This window comes from Myxine glutinosa, chromosome 4 (genome assembly GCF_964187855.1).
Source record: "Myxine glutinosa chromosome 4, kmMyxGlut1.1, whole genome shotgun sequence".
NCBI classification, from domain to species: domain Eukaryota; kingdom Metazoa; phylum Chordata; class Myxini; order Myxiniformes; family Myxinidae; genus Myxine; species Myxine glutinosa.
In genome coordinates, this window is record NC_136264.1 from 43,612,442 (window position 1) to 43,625,330 (window position 12,889).

Here is a 12,889-nt window from a genome sequence, read left to right on the forward strand (position 1 = left end):
AAACTCCCCCCTCACTCCTGCCCTTCAAAACTCCCCCCCAATCCCTCCCATTCAATTCTCCCCACATACCATTCCTCTCCAATTCTCTCTCCTCCCCCCTCCTCCTCCAAGCTGCCTCCTCCCCACTTTGTCTCCCTTCTATCTCATACCTCCACCCCCCCAAACCTTCTACTTTCCTCTGCCCCCCCTCAAACAACCCCTCACTGTGCCGCATCCCTTCACCAGCAAACCTTTCATCCTCCTCATCCTTCCCTTTCTTGGAACTCTTCTGCAACATCTGAAACACTATCAACTGCTCTCCCTACCTCCCCCTCTCATCCTTCATCTTACCCTACTCCTCCCCTCCCCTGTCCTGTACCCGATGCTCCCCCTCTCTCTTCATTAACGGTATGGACCTCAAACATCCGGGGCCTTCGCTCAAACCTGACTGATCTCTCCATACAGGTTGCTTCTGACAATCCAGACTTGATCTGCTTAACAGAGACTTTCCTCCTTCAAGATGTCTCTGATTCCTTAATATCTCTTCCTGGTTACTCCCTCCTCCGGTATGATAGACCTGAGCCTCAGCCTGGTGGTGGGGTGGCTATCTTTGTCAAAAACTCTCTTCCTCACTCTCCTTGCACTGCTCTCTTTCCTCCTCACCTGCAGGAGTACCTCTGGTTACGGCTTCCTCTCCGCTCCCACCTTTTGTTCATATGTGTTCTGTACCGTCCCCCAAACAGTGATGACTCCATCTACATTTCAATGTCTGACAACATGGACCAACTTCTATCCACTCATCCCAACTCTCTCTTCCTCATATGTGGTGACTTCAACTGTCATCATGCCACCTGGTTGGGTGTGGGTTCCTCTCTCACTAGTCATGGCACCTCAGCAAAGGACTTCTGTGACTCACTGGGATTGACACAATCTGTCAATTTCCCGACCCGGATCTCAGCCAATGGAGTATCTTCTCTTCTAGACTTGGTTATGACAAACTTCCCTGCTAATGTCTGCTGCTCTTCTTCTGCTCCAATCGGTTCTTCTGATCATGTGCTTGTCAAAGTGGACATCTCTCTGGCCATTCTCAGAGAGCCTCCTCAGCGTCGACGAGTCTGGCATTTCACTCAGGCCGACTGGGACGGTCTTCAAGCAGCCATCAATCGTCTGGATTGGTCTCCCATCTCCACTGCCTCTGACATCAATTCTTCCTGGGAATTCTTCCAAAGCAAACTGATCTCTCTCATGCACAGATTTATCCCATCTCGCCTTCAATTGTCTTACCCTTCCTCCCGTCCATGGTACACTGAATCTTGTGGTGAGGCAGTTGCCCTGAAACAACTTGCCTTTGCCTCTTGGAAGGCTAATCCAACTGAAGGCAATCTCAGTTCCTTCCACCAAGCTCGGAACAAGTGTGTGTCTACCCTCAGGAGTGCCAGGAAGCACTACCTCTCCTCACTCAAGAATGAACTCTCAAACCTGTCTCCTTCCTCCAAATCCTGGTGGCGTCTGGTCAAATCCGTTTCTGGTGTTTGTTCCCCCTCCATCCCCTCCCTTACCTCAAATGGCCACACAGTTGACATCGCACGTGACAAAGCCGAATGCCTCAACTCTGTGTTCGCCTCGAAATCCTTAGTCCCAAACCCATCTCTCTCTGTTCCCACCTTTCCCAGTCGAACCCAACTGCTCCTGGACTCTGTGTCCTTCTCTCCTGACAAGGTGGAGGAGTTTTTGTCAAACCTCGACTCTGATTCTGCAACTGGACCAGACGGCATCAGCGCACGGGTCTTAAAATCCTGCTCTGCCGCTCTATCTCACCCTCTCTCTGTTCTTTTCACCCTATCTTTTGCTCAAGGTCATCTGCCAGCATCCTGGAAATCAGCTAACATTACCGCTTTACACAAAAAAGGTGCAAAAACAGATCCTTGCAACTACAGACCAATCAGCCTGCTCCCAATTATCAGCAAAGTCATGGAATCCATCATTGCTTCGGATATGAAATCTTTCCTCTTCTCCAATGGCTTGATCTCTGATCATCAATTTGGTTTCAGACCAGGTCACTCTACTCTGGACATGCTGCTTCTGCTGTCTCAACAATGGATGGAGGTCCTCAATGCCAAACAGGAAATCAGAGCTGTCTCCCTTGACATATCAAGGGCCTTTGATACGGTCTGGCACCCAGCTCTGCTCACCAAACTCTCCTCCTATGGTATCCATGGAAATCTCCATGCATGGCTTGCGGACTTCCTCTCTGGTCATAGTCAACGTGTGGCCCTGAATGGATTTCTCTCATCTCCCCTTCCTGTTCAGGCTGGAGTTCCCCAAGGAAGTGTGCTGGGCCCTGTGCTTTTTCTGGTCTTTATCAATGATCTCTCTGACTCTCTGGAAAATCCTCTCTATCTCTTTGCTGATGACTCCACTCTCTGCCGCTCCATTCCTCTTCCCTCAGATCGGCAGTCTGCAGCCTCCTCACTCTCTGAAGACCTGGACAAAATCACAGACTGGTCAAACAAGTGGAACATGTCTTTCAATCCTGCCAAATCTCACTCTCTTACTATGTCTCTCCGAAAAGATCGACTGGACAACCCTCCCATCTACTTTCTCAACAATCCTCTCCAAGAAGTTCTGTCACTCAAGCTTTTGGGTCTCACTATCTGCCATGATCTTTCTTGGGAAAACCACATTTCCAAGCTGGCCTCCAAAGCCAGTCGCCGACTGGGCATCCTCCGTCGTGCGAAGTCCTTCCTCGGCACACCTGAGCTCCTCACCACTTACAAGGCTTTCATCCGCAGCTCAATGGAATACTGTTCTCCCCTATGGGCTGGTGCTCCTGCCTCACACCTGGCTCGGCTTGACGCTGTTGAATCCAAAGCTTTCAAAATCATTGGAATCTCCCGCGATGAAGCTATCTCTGAGGGCCTTTCACTCACTCACCGCAGGCAGGTAGGTGGTCTTTCTGTCTTCTACCGACTCCTCTCCGGCCTTGCTCCCCCAGCTCTCTCTGTGCTCTGTCCCCCAAATATTCCTACAGGTCGCACAAGATCTGCCAGCAACCCTCTGATGGTTAAACTGCCGAAATCTCGGCTCTCTGCTCACCTTCACTCTTTCATTCCTCTTTTCTCCCGCCTGTGGAACAAACTCCCACACTCCCTTCAATCCCTCTCCTCCCTCCAGGTCTTTAAAACAGCTGTTCACCACCATCTCTTATCTTCCCCCATCCATAACCTTGATCTTTTCTACCCCCACTAATTCACCCCAGATCCACCTTGTTTGAAATTCCAACTTATTTCCTGGAAATCCTGGCAGTGTCCATATGTTTATACCTCTCCCACCCCCCCCCCCCTTCACATGCCTCCCCCCCTTCACATGCCTCCCCCCCTTCACATGCCTCCCCCCCAAAGCCCTCTCCCTCCCACAGATCTCTCGATGTCTCCATGTCTCTCGGTCCCTGCTCTCAAATGTTGTGTTTGTGTCCTTCCCCCTCTCTCCCCATCTTGTCTACCGCTCCCGATGTTATTTGTTTTATGTGTCTGTTTGTCTTTCTGTGTGATTAATGTTCGCTCTTTCACGAGCCTCGATCTTGTATACAAAAAAAAAAAAAAAAAAAAAAACCTCGACTCTGATTCTGCAACTGGACCAGACGGCATCAGCCCACGGGTCCTAAAATCCTGCTCTGCCGCTCTATCTCACCCTCTCTCTGTTCTTTTCACCCTCTCTTTTGCTCAAGGTCATCTGCCAGCATCCTGGAAATCAGCAAACATTACCGCTTTACACAAAAAAGGTGCAAAAACAGATCCTTGCAACTACAGACCAATCAGCCTGCTCCCAATTATCAGCAAAGTCATGGAATCCATCATTGCTTCGGATATGAAATCCTTTCTCTTCTCCAATGGCTTGATCTCTGATCATCAATTTGGATTCAGACCAGGTCATTCTACTCTGGACATGCTGCTTCTGCTGTCTCAACAATGGATGGGGGTGCTCAAAGCCAAACAGGAAATCAGAGCCGTCTCCCTTGACATATCACGTGCCTTTGATACGGTCTGGCACCCAGCTCTGCTCACCAAACTCTCCTCCCATGGTATCCATGGAAATCTCCATGCATGGCTTGCGGACTTCCTCTCTGGTCGCAGATAACGTGTGGCCCTGAATGGATTTCTCTCATCTCCCCTTCCTGTTCAGGCTGGAGTTCCCCAAGGCAGTGTTCTGGGCCCTGTGCTTTTTCTGGTCTTTATCAATGATCTCTCCGACTCTCTGGAAAATCCTCTCTATCTCTTTGCTGATGACTCCACTCTCTGCCGCTCCATTCCTCTTCCCTCAGATCGGCAGTCTGCAGCCTCCTCACTCTCTGAAGACCTGGACAAAATCACAGACTGGTCAAACAAGTGGAACATGTCTTTCAATCCTGACAAATCTCACACTCTTACTTTGTCTCTCCGAAAAGATCGACTGGACAACCCTCCTATCTACTTTCTCAACAATCGTCTCCAAGAAGTTCTGTCGCTCAAGCTTTTGGGTCTCACTATCTGCCATGATCTTTCTTGGGAAAACCACATTTCCAAGCTGGCCTCCAAAGCCAGTCGCCGACTGGGCATCCTCTGTCGTGCGAAGTCCTTCCTCGGCACACCTGAGCTCCTCACAACATACAAGGCTTTCATCCGCAGCTCAATGGAATACTGTTCTCCCCTATGGGCCGGTGCTCCTGCCTCACACCTAGCTCGGCTTCACGCTGTTGAAACCAAAGCTTTCAGAATCATTGGAATCTCCCGTGATGAAGCTATCTCTGAGGGCCTTTCACTCACTCACCGCAGACAGGAAGGTGGTCTTTCTGTCTTCTACCGACTCCTCTCCGGCCTTGCTACCCCAGCTCTCTCTGTGCTTTGTCCCCCAAATATTCCTACAGGTCGCACAAGATCTGCCAGCAACCCTCTGATGGTTAAACTGCCGAAATCTCGGCTCTCTGCTCACCTTCACTCTTTCATTCCTCGTTTCTCCCGCCTCTGGAACAAACTCCCACACTCCCTTCAATCCCACTCCTCCCTCCAGGTCTTCAAAACAGCTGTTCACCACCATCTCTTATCTTTCCCCATCCAAAACCTTGATCTTTTCTACCCCCACTAATTCACCCCAGATCCACCTTGTTTGAAATTCCACCTTCTTTCCTGGAAGTCCTGGCAGTGTCCATATGTTTTATACCTCTCCCACCCCCTCCCTTCCCATGCCTCCCCCCCCCCAAAGCCCTCTCCCTCCCACAGATCTCTCGATGTCCCTGCTCTCAGATGTTGTGTTTGTGTTCCTCCCCCTCTCGCCCCATCTTGTCTACTGCTCCCCATGTTATATGTTTTATGTGTCGGTTTGTCTCTCTGTGTGATTAATGTTCGCTCTTTCACGAGCCTCGATCTTGTATTAAAAAAAACAAACAAAATAATCGTTCAATTAAGAAAGCAACTATGTTTGAGGTCAAAAGGTCAAAGGTGAATTCAAGGTCAAACTTAAAATATCATCAATTGTCATCTGATTGAACTGAGCTTTGATTAAAATCGTCAATTTTTTTAAACCTTGATGAAATGGAGAATTTGATGTATCCATGGCACGTTTTGGGGAGTGGGGGGAGGTTGGATTTTGCAAGTATCATGCTCCGCATGACGTCTTTCTTGTTTTTTTCATATTACCACTGCATAAATAGTATAAAAAAATACAATGAAATGCTGAAAAATGGCTTCATATGTGGAAGCACCCCCTCTAGCATGAATAGCCGTGGAACAATACAAAGCAAGAGGATCGAGGGGAAACTATTCCCACTACTCTCACATCCCCTCCCCTAATCTCTCAATCATCATCAACATCTACTACAGACAGCTAGCTTACCCTACAACTATTATTATAAAATCAATCGAATTATGACTCTGTCCTTCTCCTTCAAAATGAAAAAGTGATAAATTGAAAACAAGGCACGCTGATATTTGAGTCTCAATACATTTGATAAGCTTTTGATCATTTCAACATAAGGTTAAAGGGTTAGCCGTTGCCTGTAATGATCATTTTGTTTGCCACGGCAATATGCTGGAGGCACAATAACATCAAGTTATGAACACCGTACTTTTATAAGTCTGCCCGTTGGAAACCCATCTGGAGTTGCATGCAGTCGACATGTCAGAGCTGCGGTGCCCATTAGTGCCTTCATAACTGTGGTTTACCAGCCTGGGTGGCTTGGGAGTAAGTGATTAAAGTATTTATAAGGCCAAGGCGCCTAATCTACGGGCAAAATGATCTGTGCCGGTGATAGAGCATCGCGTTGGTGGGCGGCTCGTTACTGTAATTAACCTGTCCCACTTAAGTGGGTGATTCATCACTGCAAAGCGGTCATGAGCTGCACCAGCAGAACTCCGCACACGGTGTGTCGTCCCCTTAGATGGTTTCGGGTAGATGTGTTGGCATGACACAAATGAGAACCCCGCCAGCCGGAGCAAATGCACCTGCTGTGTGGGTCTCCACGTGCTCGATGACGGGTTGGCATTGTTGCAGCAACGAAGGCGCCTTTCACTTTATAATTACACCCCAGCATTTGCTTTAGTTGAAGACATTTTGAGTTTATAGGTATTTCATAATGTTGAACCATCAGGCTTTCTTTACCCATGCTCTTGATTATGGACATATTGCCTTAATTTGATGTTTATTTGATACGTTATGTGTGTGCATTTTTGCATTTTTTGCCATTTGCATTTTTGCCCCTTCCATCCCAACACCGTTTAAAATCCCTTGTGGGCACGGGCAACTTTCTAGTAATTCTAATTGGTTAGCCGGGCTGTTGCAGCACTACTTTTTTGCTCAATGCCTTTTCGTGCCCATCCAAAGTTAACCCGAGGGCTTTAAGAGACAACCACAAAATGCTGCATCACATTTAGACCCGGGTGGACAAAAACAGCAAAAAAAAAAAAAAAAAAAAATGTAGGCGACCTTGCCATTTTCACCTCAAAAGCAATAGGCTTCAGTGAGCCAATATGCAAACCCTGCTCAAATTTCGAGTCAATCAATTTGGAAATTTATGATATTATGTGACCCTGACCGTTTAACTTTTGAGGTAAATTAACAATCGGCTCCTAGCATTTGATTGAACAAATTCAGTGATCTAATATGCAAATTCTTAAAATTTCAGGTCAATTGGATGAAAATTTATGATTTGATGCAGCATTGACTTTTGACCTTTTGATCTTAAAAAAAAATAAAAAAAATCCACTTCTAGCTTTTCATTGGTGAACCAATTCAGTGACCCAATATGCAGATTCTTAAAAGTTCAGGTAAATCAGATGAAAAGCAAAACCACGTCCCCGCTGCATGGGGGACGGACTAACTAGAACGGCAGCATAGAGTGCATACCTCCACCAGGCTGAACAGTTTACGTTGTGTACCCCACTGATAGGCCGTATCTACCTCAGGACCTGAACCAAAATCTAATTGGTTTGATCTTGTCACATACCCAAATCATCCACCAAGTTTTGTCATAATCTGTCCACAACTTTTTGAAATATCATGCTCTATATTGTTCTTGGCTCAATCTCACAATGGTGAAGAATCACCCCAAAAAATTAAAAAATCTATATCGTATCTGGATCCGGATCCAGATCTTGACCAACATTGAATCAATTGGTCCTTGTCACATACGCAACCTGTCCACTAACTTTTATAGCAAATCCATCCACAACGTTTTGAGATATCTTTCTTATACAAAAAGAAACAGACAGACAAATGTGAAAACAAAACCTCCATCCACCATCTAGTGTCCTTTGTATAAGAAAGACAGACGATGTCCTGATTCTGTGCTGCATTTTCGGATATACATTTTGGAAATAGAAAAAAGGAAGTCAAATAGAGACAATTGATGCGGAAGAATGAGGGTTAGGGGGTTTGGGAGGAGTGGGGAGAAAATCGTCTCCAATAATGTGTGTGTGTGTGTGTGTGTGTGTGTGTGTGTGTGTGTGTGTGTGTGTGTGTGTGTGTGTGTGTCTCCTCCATAATTCCAAAGCAATGAAACCCAGCAGCCTGAAACTTTTCACACATACAAAGGGACCTCTAAAGGAGTACATAAATGAAAACTGGGTGTTTGGGCAAATTCTAATACTCCTTTTGAAGATAATTAACGGCCATATTAAATTAAAACAAAAAACCAAGTTTTATCCTTGGTTAGCCTGTGTTTACCACACAGGAGCCTTAATCCGCCATTTTCGGCCTAATAAAAAAATGCCTTGCCTTGGAACAATGACCTCTCATAGGCTAATAAAAGTATATAATTAAAATCTGTCTTCAGACTTGAGGATCAGAGTTGCTGGACTAAATAAGTGTGGAAATCTGGAGTGCAATCTGTAAATTTAAGATATTACCAATTCTTATAAATAATTGTATGTATTACTTGCAACAAACAAGGCTGTGCTCCCATCTTCATCTATACTTGCTCCCTTCTTCATCGTATTTACCTCCACCACCAAAGGTGGATAGAGGTTATGTTTTCACACCTGTCTCTCTGCTCGTTTGTTTGTCTGTGAAAAATATATCTCAAAAAATTGTGGATGGATTTGGGCAAAAATTGGTGGAGAGGTTGGGTATGTGACAAGAATGAAATGATTAGATTTTGGTGAAGATCTGGATCTGGATCCGAGAATTTTTAAGTCATTCTTCACCATTGAGAAATAGGACAAAAAACTAAAAATCAAGATGTCCCAAAAAGTTGTGCATGGATTCAGATGAAGCATGGTGGACAGGTTGGGTGTGTGACAAGGATGAATCTTCGATTTTCGTGAGAATTCGAATCTGGATCCGGATCAGAGAATTTTTTTTTTTTTTTTAAGTGATTCTTTACCATCGAGTGATTGTGCAAAAAACGATATGTAGCATGAAAACACAAAAATATGTTGACGAAACCTGGTGGATGAGTTGGGTAAATGACAAGGAGTCTATTTGCTTTTGGTTCAGGTCCCAATCCCGATCCGGCCTATCAGTGGATAGAAAACGTAAACCGATCAGCCTGGCAGAGTTATGTTCTCTACCGAGTGGCATTCTGGTTACACAAGAAAATGTGAAATTGCCAAAGCATTAAATGTAACTTATCTACTGTTCTGTTTTTCCCAAAGTGTAACATATTTGAGTGCAATAAAAATAATTAAGCAGGCGAAGGATCCTGCGGCATGAGCAGTGGGCATGGTGATCGCAGCTCAGTTCTCCTTGTGTATCCCCGGAGTTAGGAAGGCAAAATAAATTAGAGGCTTAGAATGACTAATGTAACGGGACAAATGAACTGCAGATTGAAGAGAGAATTGAAAAATGTTTTCAGTGGCTACAAAGCAATTAATCCCCACACCATGGCAGGATGGCCGAGATGTACACACACTCATTCTAAGCTGTTTAGCCTGGGCTCGAATTGTTTCACCTTTTTATGTGATCTGCTTTCATTTAGGATGTTATTTCACTTGGAGCTTGGAGCGATGTTGTCTGCAATATTAAAAGTGAATGAGAGGTTTATTTGTTTGTGACGATACTTCTCTGAGGTCCTAAGGTTAATCGGGATAAAACTTTATCGGATTACATTTTTTACCACAGTACACCTTATTAGGGGGTTTTAAACAGTCATTTTCTCACAATTTATAACCGATAAACACACGAGCCACCACCTGTCGCAGGGAAGGGGTGGTAGTCCAGAGGGAAAGAGTGGGGTGGGACGAGAGAGGGGAAGGGGTAGGAAGAAGGAGAGGGTGGGGTGGGGAGGTTGGAGGGGGTGGGGTTGGAGGAGGTACTCTTTTGCATATGGAATTATATAGATGCTGTATAATTAAATAGATGACACAATGAGATAGAACCACGTATCACTTTGTTATAGAGGTATTGAAGCTATTGAAAAACAAAACAGGGGGCAATGGAAAAGCAGACAAAATTAAAAAAATATGAAAATAGTGGGATAATATGGCAATTATGTTGAGACTAGCTGTTGGAGAACAATGGGACAACATGAAATGAACAATATGGCAGGGGGAAAATAGCAAAGGGGAAAAGTGGGACAACATGATATTAGCGGAGACAAGCAAAGGGAAACAGTGGGACAACAAACATATGCACCATAACATAAGGAGAGGATTGTAAGAGGATGGTAGCAAAAGGGTCTCGGTGGCAGTAGTAAATCTCAGTGGTGGAAATTGAAGGAACCACGATGTGGTGGTTGGGCAGTTGACTGGAAATTCTGGAGGAAGGAACTCTTGATAACGGACTCAGGAAGACAGTTCTCGAGACGAGTATTGGGGAATCAAAGGATGGTGGTGAGCATTGATTTTAGACTTGGGGTGGGTAATGTGAAAAGTGTTTCTCGCAGAACGCAGGTGACATTAGGTGAGAAAAGATGGGTTGGATTGGAGCATTGCCAACAATTTCCGCCATATTTGTATACAAAATAATTCATCGCTTTTAGCTAAAGGAGGACCTCATCATTCCTCATGACCCTGAACTCCTTGCAATATTTGTGTGCCCTTAAGATTGCATTTATTTGACTAACTACTAAGATGATCACTATCATGCTGTTATACTCGTATGACCACTCTGAACAGAGGAAACTTTAAATATATATTTTTAAAGAAATTTTATACAAAATTATTATTTTAATTATTCTGAAACTTAATCTTTAAATGTGAGATAATGGTATAATCCCGAAAAGTCTAATCAATGTCGAGAGGTAACTGTGTCTAAATATTGACTCGGGCCATAACAATAGGACAAAGATATTGATTTTTTTTGTCTTTTGAGAACCAGTATAGAGTTAACTGAAAGTGGGGGTTTATATTTTTTAAGAGTAACATGACTTGACAAAGTCATAGGCCTTACAAAAGTGTTATCATCTGGGACTTAAAATGGTTGTAAATAAATCACACCTTCGGAGTGATCTCTTTGCTCAAGATGCCAACAAGTCGGTGCAGAATGAATAGCAGAAAATGTGGAAGTGACACTTGAGATCCATTTTCTGTTCCATTGGACAAGAAGGAAGATATCGCATTGAAATGAATCAAGATGGCGTCACACAACGACAGTACAAGACTACATGGAACACACATCATGGATCTCATATCCGTTGGGTTCGGGGAACAGGAATAGTACATACAAAGTTCAATGAACCTCAATTGTGTACCCATTGTATGAGATTGTAAACCAATCCACATGGAGGGGATGACATCTTAAATCCACTTGTAAATGCCACATTTCAATTGAGATCCAGGATTTATGACTGAGCCTCAGGTTTGCAGAAAATCAAAATGTGATATGATAAAAGACTGAGAGTTTCAGATATTGAATAAATGGGTTTGAATTGCAGATGAAGCTGCGGATTAAACAAAGGCAGCTGTGATTCCAACAGGAATAAAGCAGAGAGTATTTTAAATTATAATCGACCGCTGCCTCTTTTGCAATATAATCACTATCGGCATGTTCAGGAATAATATGTTATCATTAACATTTTAATTGTCAAACAAGTTAGAAGTATTTTTTTTTTTTTTTTTTTGTATACAGAGTCGAGGCTCGTGAAAGAGCTAACATTTATCAAACAAACAAATCAAACAAACAAGCAAACAAAGTATATAAAAAGGGGAGCGGTCGACAAGATAGGGAGAGAAGGGGAGGAAGCACACAAACACAACATTTGAGAGCAGGGACATCGGGAGATGTGTGGGAGGGAGAGGGCCTGGGGGGAGGCAGGATAGGTATAAAACGCAAGGACACCAAGGACTTCCAGGAAAGAATTCGGCACCTCAAAAAGTGGATTTGGGGTGAAATTAGCGGGGGTAGAAAAGATCAAGGTTTTGGATGGGGGAAGATAAGAGATGGTGGTGAACAGCCGTTTTAAAGACCTGGAGGGAGGAGTGGGATTGAAGAGAGTGAGGGAGTTTGTTCCAGAGGCGGGAGAAAAGAGGAATGAAGGTGTGAAGGTGAGCAGAGAGCCTAGATGTTGGCAGTTTAACCATAAGAGGGTTGCAGGCAGATCTTGTGCGACCTGCAGGAATATTTGGGGGACAGAGCCCAGAGAGAGCTGGGGGAGCAAGGCCGGAGAGGAGTCGGTATGATATCAAAGAATGATATCAAACAAATCAAAGTTTAAACAGAACAAGGAGAAAAAGACATAAAATTTCAAAGGTTTTAGTAATTTTGCTGTCCCGAGTTATAAGCTGCCAGTTGGCCATCTTTAGTGTCCATCTTTAGTTAAATTACAAAACAAAATCATCTACAAATGTATACTCGAGAGGTAACAGGTCATTATTACCATAAAAAGGTCATGTATTTATTGTCTTTGTGCCGAGATTGAACAAAATCGGTCCATGTATGTCAGAGAAATAGTTGGGGACATTTTTATCTAACAAAATGGCCGCGGTCAGCCATCTTGTATCTGATCTCAAAGAAAAATGGGGTGCATATGTAAGTCATCATTCATTATCTGTGTGCCAAGTTTGAACAAGATCTGTAAATGCATGTCTGAGAAATGGTTGGGGACGTGGTCAATATAGGGTTTTTTTTACAACTAAAATGGTCGCCAGTCTACCAAACGGCCATCTTTGATCAGATCGCAAAATAAAGTGAGATGCACATGTATGCCATCATGTACTGTGCTTGTGCCAAGTTTGATGTTCAAGAAATGGTTGGGGACACGTTGAAGTAACACAATGGCTGCCAGTTGGCCATCTTGAATCTGATCAACAAGAAAAAAAATGATGTGCATATGTAACCCATCATTCATTTGAAGTTTGAATCACATAGGTAAATGCACATCTGAGAAATGATTGAGGACATGTTCAATATTGGGGTTTTTTTGACAAATAAAATGGCCGCCAGTCGGCCAACTTCGTTCGCACCATGAAACAAAATTATGTGCATATGTATACCATCATGT